This window comes from Solanum stenotomum, chromosome 10 (genome assembly GCF_019186545.1).
Source record: "Solanum stenotomum isolate F172 chromosome 10, ASM1918654v1, whole genome shotgun sequence".
In the NCBI taxonomy this organism is placed as follows: Eukaryota; Viridiplantae; Streptophyta; class Magnoliopsida; order Solanales; family Solanaceae; genus Solanum; species Solanum stenotomum.
Window position 1 is genome coordinate 6,897,411 of NC_064291.1, and position 7,967 is coordinate 6,905,377.

The 7,967-nt window shown below is 33.4% G+C and overlaps 1 pseudogene; it reads right to left on the reverse strand.

Moving 5' to 3' along the window:
- Positions 1-1,162: 1,162 nt before the first annotated feature.
- Positions 1,163-6,888, reverse strand: LOC125841780 (sugar carrier protein C-like; annotated as a pseudogene).
- Positions 6,889-7,967: the final 1,079 nt, after the last annotated feature.

Here is a 7,967-nt window from a genome sequence, read left to right on the forward strand (position 1 = left end):
AGGTCACAAACTCTACTCCATGCTGATGGACAATTCCCAACTTATGAATCCTCTCATAGTAATCTAGGATGAACTCATAGGCATCCTCTCTCTCAGAACCATGGAACACCGGCGATTTCAATTTCAAGAACTTAGTCAACATCTCATGCTCATTACCAGTCATAAAAGGACCCAACAAATGACGGAAGAATGCATTATTAGCTAAAATTCCACCCACCTTGGGGACAGTGATAGCAATAGGGGGATTGGCGGGAGCTTGAGTTGCTTGAACAGAGGGAAGCACTCCAGGACCAACCAACCCTTTCAGGAACAACATAATTTGTTTAGTTAACACTGGGTCTAAGAAGGGATACATGTAGTCTCAGCCGCACCACTTCCTTTTGTCCAACATCATCATCATTCTCAACCTCCATATTCTCATTTATGGGAGCATTCTCAATTGGAGCTCTATCCTTAGCAGGTGCTACCCTTCTTCGGCCTCTACCCCTGCCTCGACCGCGACCTATTGCTGCGGATTCTTCAGCTGGCGCATTAATGGGAGCTACGAGCCTGATACCGTTGAAGCGAGTGTTAACCATTTGCGGACAGAAGAGTGAAGGAGATTAGGTACCAATTTGGATCACCAGATACCAATTAGAACCAAGTTATAGCAAGAATATAGACAAGAGAAAACAAAGAGATTTCCTAAAGTCATATAGCCTCTCGAAGAAAAGTAAAGACTTTTCTGTATCGTTCCTCAAGACTCTACTAGACTTGTTTTGATACATCGATATCAACGAACTAGGGCTCTGATACCAACTTTGTCACAACCCAGACCATCGTGATTGACACCTACACTAACTCCGGTGGGAGAACTATTACTACTACCCAAACTAAACAACTCAACCAAAAACTAAGGCATTTAAAGATACAGAAGTAGGTTTAGATATCTAAGAAGAGGAAAATAGGGAGTTCCCACAAACTCCAACAAAAGTCTAACAACCAAATGCGGAATTAATGCCTAGAACCTGAAAGTCAATGTACCAAAACTCTAACAAGGATCATAAGTCTAAGGAAATGGGTACAACCCAAATTAAATAACAGAATAACTAAAGTTCTAATCGAAGTCCGAATAAGATGGTCTGAGCAAAAGGAGAACTCATGGCAGCTAGGAAGAACTGGCTCACCCTTGAATTCGATTGATCATTTGATCTTCTAGATGAGGTCTGTCAATATCCGCCTGAAGATACCATGTACTCAACAAACAAAGAGCAAGTGCAGTATCAGTACACAACCACAGTGTATTGGTAGGATCACGCGGCTATCCTACTAAGTGCAATATAAGCAGGTAATTACAATATCATAAACATGCAGAATAAAACATTTTTGGGGTTTATTTCTGACTTAAGTCGCGTCTGTCCCGCCACAGCGGACCTCATCCCGCTACAGCGGCCTCGCCCTGGCGGGGAAAATCCTGCCTTAGCGGCTTGCACGAAAACAGTGAGAAAATTTAAGAATTTCAAACCCCATTTCACAATGCTAAGATCAGTTTCGGGAGTTCTACTCGCCCGAATTTAATTCTATAAANCGTCTGTCCCGCCACGCGGACCTCATCCCGCTACAGCGGCCTCGCCCTGGCGGGGAAAATCCTGCCTTAGTGGCTTGCACGAAAACAGTGAGAAAATTTAAGAATTTCAAACCCCATTTCACAATGCTAAGATAAGTTTCGGGAGTTCTACTCGCCCGAATTTAATTCTGTAAAGTCATACGATTTCCTTAACGTCTTAGCTATCTACCCATATGATCAAATTCATAATTAGATCTCCCATTTGTTACCAGATTTCCCTAGACCTTACTGACTCCGATTTCGTCCAAATCTAGACTAGGTTGGAAAATTTCAAGATACTACCAAAAAGTTTTCCGGCCCAAAATTTTTCCCCGTTGACTTTTCTATAACAACGGAAACCGGTCGTTATAGAAACCATAATGATACCACACATATATATATACACACACACTCTCTCATAGTATCATTGACTAATGAGTAATTTTTTCACAAAAAAAAACTTAATGATGCCACAAAAATATACATATACTCTTATAGTATCATTGACTAATGAGTAATTTCTGAACAAAAAACCTTAATGATACCACAATATACACACACTCTTATAGTATCATTGATTAATGAGTAATTTCTGAACAAAAAAACCTAATGATACCACAAAAATATGCATATACTCTTATAGTATCATTGACTGATGAGTAATTTATGAACGAGAAATCTTAATGATACCAATACAATATATATATATATATATTTACTGATTTAGTGTCAGTTAAGCGAAATTATCAGCCTTAATGATACCAATACAGTATATGATACTAATTTAGTATTAGTCAAGCAAAATTAGTTGAGGGGATTTATAGTGTAATTATTTAGTGGGGTATGAATGTAATAGGGTATATCTTTGTAATTATTTTACTTTTATGTGGTATTTGCTTAGTTTCCCCTTTATATGATTTACTAAATAAGTATGGCCCGTGCAACACGGGCCCAACATGTAGTTTTATTAAAAAATTACTGAAATGCACATTTTACGTTTCCCTTATTTTCAATATCCCCTTCTATTTCTAAAAACCTCTAAAATCCCTTATTTCTTTAATATATCTAAGTTATATATTAATGTATTCGAGCTACATATTATGTATCTGATTTATTTTATAATGTATTCGAGCTAATTTTTAATGTATCCAAGCTACATATTATGTATGCAATTTATGTTATAATGTATCTGAGATACTCTTTAATGTATCCAAGTTACATATTATGTATCCGGTTTATGTTATAATGTATCAGAGATACTCTTTAATATATTCGAGCTACATATTATGTATCTGATTTGTGTTACTTTTTAAAGAATTAATGTAATTAAACACTAAAGAGGGATAGATTGTAATTCATATTAAAACTATGGAAAATTGTATATATACATATATTTTCGTTCCCCTCTCTACCCTCTCCTAGATCTCGCTTGTCACTCTCACTTGCCTCTCTCACTTTATACAAACACAAATGTATACATTGCGTTTGTGTTTGTATAAAGCGAGAGAAATTTGTATATACAAATACAAATGCATATATTTTCGTCCTATACACTTATGACTATACAAATACGATCTTCCCCTGCCCAGTTATCTTTTGTCTTTCTCACTTTATACAATCACAGATTATACAATTGATTCTTTTGTATATGTATACCGAAACAAATTATACAATTGCTTTTTTTGTATATATGTATATCAAAATAGCCAGCTTCTTTTGTATATATGTATAGCGAAATAGCCATAGCAAACTTAAAGTTTGCTATGGAGCGCAGTTATGCAAACTATAGCTATAACATACAAATATGATTTTTGTGTTTGCTATATGTGAAAGTTGCTCTATAAATAATCAAATAACATTTAAACACCATTATATAAAGGAAATAAAAATATTGCTATTTTGAAAATAATATAGTTGTCAAATATGTTCGGTATATATTTTGTGAATGACATACTATTGGTTCTCTATATAGATCGTTATGCATATATAATAGGCACATTTGAATTCATCATTTTCTATGAGTACGTAAGGGATGTCATCAGCTTAGTAGACAACCTTTGTTTATTATACAAAAACCAACATATGGAGAAGTTTAAGATGAATACTTGCAAAAGACAAATATATCAATCAATTAAAATATTAGAATGGATGCCAAACTATTCTGAAAGTTTTGTAACTTATACGAACAATATTCCTTATATTTACAACAATGGAGAAGAAAGAAAAAGTGTCTTACCAATCACAACACATACTGCTAAACAATGTAAAAAAAAAAACCCACTAAGAATACCAAATGTTTATTCAAATTACCAACCGAAAAAAGATGATTCAACTGTGGAAAGTGAGGTATATAAGCGTTACACCTGATAAAATACCGACCATTGAAAATTCAAAAAATGCTCAAAGCTTGCAGTATAAAGTTTTCAGTTCCTCTATAATTCAAGAATCAGAAAGAAAATGTAAGATTAAGCTCTATGCATGGTTAAGTTCGGTAGGTGAGTAGATTACCCACTAAGAATTTAATTTTGGCCGCATTCATTTTGCCTCTATGAATGTGGCTCAACTTATCAAACTTATTGGAAGTACAAATGTATAGAGGAAATAGAGTCGTAAGAACTGTTGTTTCTTTTTGCAAAAGGTGGATCAATTTTAGGCTATTGCATGAAATACCTCATAGATATTGAAATCTCAATTTAGATATTTCAGAATGGATACAATTTGATGGTGTATGAATAAGTAAGTCTCGCCTCTGACCTTGGTTATAGATCATCTAATTGGTAGAGAAGTAACAACTACAAGACTCCGGACCTATAATCAACAAGCTAGTCATTAGTCATTGGTGAAAAAATAAACAATTCTTGACAAAAACTAAAATCATATGAAAGTAGTCATTAACACTAACAAGCCTAAAAACAGTAAATTGATGGATCCAAAGTAGAAAGGATAGTACCTTTAGAGGAATGAATTCGATTAGAGAAAGGAAACTCAAAAGTGGTCGAGCCAGTCACTATATATTCAAAACACAAGCATTTGAAATTGGAGTTACTCAGCAGTAATAAAGATTTCTCATCTCAAAAAACAGAACAAACAAGTTTGGTTTGTGAATCTTTATAGTTGGACAAGAGGGTGCAAAAACAACATAAACAAATCAAACTGCCTTTCAATATAAACCTAAAAATCATTAAAAAGGTTGTCTTTGTAAAAGTTTTGTCAAATTCGTTAATAATATCTACAAGAAAGTTTCGATCTTCATTTTTTTTCTCAAAACTTATTGTAGAAGAAATAGAGTAGTGGTAGACTGGTAGTAAGCCAAAGGGGGGAAAAAGAATAAATAATGACTAAAGAAAAAAGGAATTTAAAGATTAATATAGTGGAATAGCAAAGAGACAAAACAGTCTTTGATCAAGATGAGTGCAAAACTATAGAAGGTAAAGGTACAACCTTTAACCAAACATTAATTGTGTACATAACTTGCTTCTTCTATTTCTTATTATTTTGCCGTGAATTCCACATCGACCTGAGCTTGAAATCTCTAGGTTCGATTCATAAATGTCGGTATCTTTATCACAAATTAATGTTGTCCTCAAAATACCTCATAGTTTTTAGTCAACTATATCCTTATGGATCTAATTATGTTTGGCTAACTACGACGGAATAGAGTTTGGCTAACTACGACGGAATAGAGTCATTCTAAGTAGCATCCATTCTTACAATATGTCAAATAGAAGGGATCAGTTATGTAATAGAACCAACGAAAGTTTCACCATGAAAAGTTCCAAGAACATGAAATGAATAAAATTAACTTACTTGGCAAAAGTGCATTTGAAATCCCGCTTGAAGAAACAAGAATCTCCTTCCCAATTTATCAACATATATAGTAGCAAATAGAAACTACAGTGGCAATGAGTGGCAATGATATTGACTCCACCAGTGATAACAATAGACAAAGCTCAAGTATCAGCACCAAAACCAATAGTCTTAAACAACACTGATTCATAGAACATAATCACATTGATTCCAGTAAGTTGCTAGAAAAATGGAATCATAATTGCCATGGTGAGATGTGGCATATATTTCTTTTGCAACAAATTCCTCCAAGGGTGTTCTATTTTCCTAGAGATTTCATTTGCCACAACTAAATCATTGAACTCTTCATCTATATCTTCAATTCCCCTGATTCTCTTCAGCTTAAACTTGGCTTTGTTGTAATTACCACGTTCTATCATGGAATTTAGGTCTCGGGGAGGAACAATGAGCCTACTGTGATGATTAATACAGGTACCATGGTACCTCCTAAGCTCAATCTTCACCCCCCATGAGTCTTGGCAAAGAAATAGTTCAAGACATGGGCTCCAAGTATACCAATTATGATGGACAGTTGAAAACCAATGTTGAGTGCTCCTATGTACTTTTATGGAGCCATTACAGATAGGTATAGTGGAATAAACTCCAATTCAATGAAACAAAAACAATGTTAATCACCATGCAACAAAGATATCAAGCTTAACTGAAACTAAAAGAAGAAAACGACAAATAATTAGTCCTCTATTTCAACTTTTTAGTGTCTTATTGTCATCGTTTTTGCTCTGATTAAAAGAGAATGTCTCCTTCTTTCTACATAGGATGACTCTCTAATTTTAACATTCTACCTAACATGTTTAATACGTCAAGATTAAGATAATATTTTAATACATTATACACATCTTTAATTTAAGATGTATGTTCAACTGCAACAGTTTGTTGGACTTGTAGTATGCAGATCACAAATTTATTGTTATATATAAAAATCAGTAGATCTCAAACTTGGCCAAATGAGACAATTGAGGTATTTGAACAATATGTTGAACCAAAATTCAGATTTTTTTTGTTGCTTAAATAAAAATAAGCACAAAATGCACTCAGAAGTTAATCCAGCTAGCACATCTTTCTTACAAACTCTTCATCTGACATCCAAGATTGCTTCTCCTTTATGAAATAGCATCTTACTATTTCAGAAAAATGCACACAAAGAAATAATTACAGCAAGTCTCTATTGATGATCATTGTTGATCATAAAATTGTCCTGATGTTAAGATCTGAAATGAATAATAGGTTTAATTTCTGATAAAGAAGAAGAAACTGAATATCTTATTTCTGAATCTGAAATATAGAACTTTAATGATAGTGATGACGTCGTTACCGATGGTCGTCTTCACCAAGCTTATTATATTCTTCATCCATCTAAACATACAGAAAGAAAATCAAACCTTACTGACACAGACAAAATCAATATCAAAAACCAAAAAATACAAACATGCAGTCATGAACCAAACAAGTGTACAAAGCATTTGGTATAGTCCACCAAAATTTCCTAAAGAAAAGAAGAGAATCATCTAAACAAACAAAAATGAACAAAGATCAAATCTTTATGCATACATTAACACAAGCACAACCACCAAAATGCCAAAAGTCCAAAACCAAGAACCCCTGTCTTAGCACTTGGTATAATCCAACAAAAGCTCTAAAAAAGAGTCATCCTATCCTAAATCAGAAAATGCGAATCGATTGATTGTTGTTGGAACAAGAGGGATGGAAGAAATTATGCTTTTAGAATCATGTTTGAGCAAGTATGTGTGCTTGGAATGTGTTGAAATCCTTTGTTTGGAGTGTGAAAGATTGAAGACGGATGGTTCTAGAAGATGGAAGAGAAATGGGTTTAGAAATCTTGCTTTTGGAACTGAGATTTGTCATTTTGTTAGTGTAAATTACCTATTTGTCCTTCCTGCTTTTGGAATAGAAAAATCTGTCCATTTTTTAGTGTAAAATTACCTATTTGCCCCTGGTCGTCCTAGGCTTCACTCTTCTATATAATAGAAATTTACTAATCACTTGGTTGTCAAGACAACCAAATAATTAAGCACACAAATAAATTTAAAAAACTATCATCATAAATAATAAAATCAACCTGAGATTCAAACTAATACATACATGAAAAATAAAATATGCTAGAATTCAAACAGAGGTGAAGCTAGGATTTGAGATTTATGAGTTCAGATAAGAGTGGAAAATAGGCGATCGAGTCAAATAAGGGTGGGTGAAAAATGAGTCGGATGAAAATAGGTAAAAATCTACAACTCACCTATATTTGATTCGGATAAATAATTATTCATATTATATATTGTTTCTTATTATGTAAACGAAATAAGTATACCTATATTACAAGCATTTTCACATTTTCTTTTTATCCTTTTAGGGTGTGTTTGGTATAAAAGAATATATTTTCGTCTCTTTCAATAATATATATAATTATATTGTTTAAAAAGTAATAAATTCTAGCTAATTTTTCGTTGAAAATATGATTTGGGAATTGTGTTTGTGAAATAGTGTAAAGAAATGACAAGTT